Consider the following 1,091-nt stretch of genomic DNA (forward strand, 5'->3'; position numbering starts at 1 on the left):
TCTATACTACTCTCTCTCTCTCTCTCTCTCTCTCTCTCTCTCTCTCTCTCTCTCTCTCTCTCACATCCATCCAGATCTAAATCAGAGTTGACGAGCATACCGAATTCTAATAGTAGAAGCTATGAATTCGTCATGCTACATTGCCGTTAAGGTTGTCGGCGGCAGGGAGGAATGTCAAGATCGAGTTCGGTGTTGTTGATCAATCGAACCGGGTTGTTGCAGATGACGGTGTCGGCACTTGAGTTGGACAACGACGAAGGACAAGTGGTTGCCAAAGGAGCATGAATTTGCATCGATACGCCTTCAAGAGCTCCCTAATCGAAATGCTTATTCTTTCCTCAATTAGTTTTGTTATCAAGGTTATGCAGAATTCAAACAGAATATGAAACTCCCCCTCTCCACTTCTTTTTATTTATTAATTAACAAGAAAACTTTATCTCTTTGATTATTGTGATGTGGTGATCAGATTACTGGAAACCATGATGTAGTGCTCAAGTGTTGGCTTCCTTTAATTTATTAGTTTTTGAAGGTGTAGCCGTACAAGTGAATTGTACAGAAGCAACAGAGCAATGGGTGTTGCTTTATCACCAATCTTCATATAATTCAGTTGTTATTTTATGCAGAAATCTAAATTTGACACGACCCACCCCGAATTTCACCCTGAAACCCAGAGTAAGTCGTGCGGGGACCACCTCCAAGGAAAATTTACTGAAAAGATTAAGAAAATCTCCCTTGCAGATGGACAACCCTAACTCGAAAGATTTCATATTACACTCTTAATTTAACACTTCTGAACATCCCATAATATACAAAAATTCTAAAGTATTCAGAGCTACTAAACACAAGCGGAAGCAAGAAAACACGAGTAGGTTGAACAGGTAACCTACTGGCGAAAACTGGCAGAAATGCGGGTGACTATGCCTCGTCTCCTACTAGATCCAACCCGAACTCTGCAGACTGGGCAATTTAAAACGAAGGGCCCAGGGAAAAACATTTAATAACGTTAGAGTGAGTGGACAAAAATAAAATAATAAATAAAATATTTATGTTTCCCCAAATTAATTTCTAAGGAAAAATCGAATACATGCCGC

The sequence above is a fragment of the Fragaria vesca genome, linkage group LG6 (assembly GCF_000184155.1).
Source record: "Fragaria vesca subsp. vesca linkage group LG6, FraVesHawaii_1.0, whole genome shotgun sequence".
In the NCBI taxonomy this organism is placed as follows: domain Eukaryota; kingdom Viridiplantae; phylum Streptophyta; class Magnoliopsida; order Rosales; family Rosaceae; genus Fragaria; species Fragaria vesca.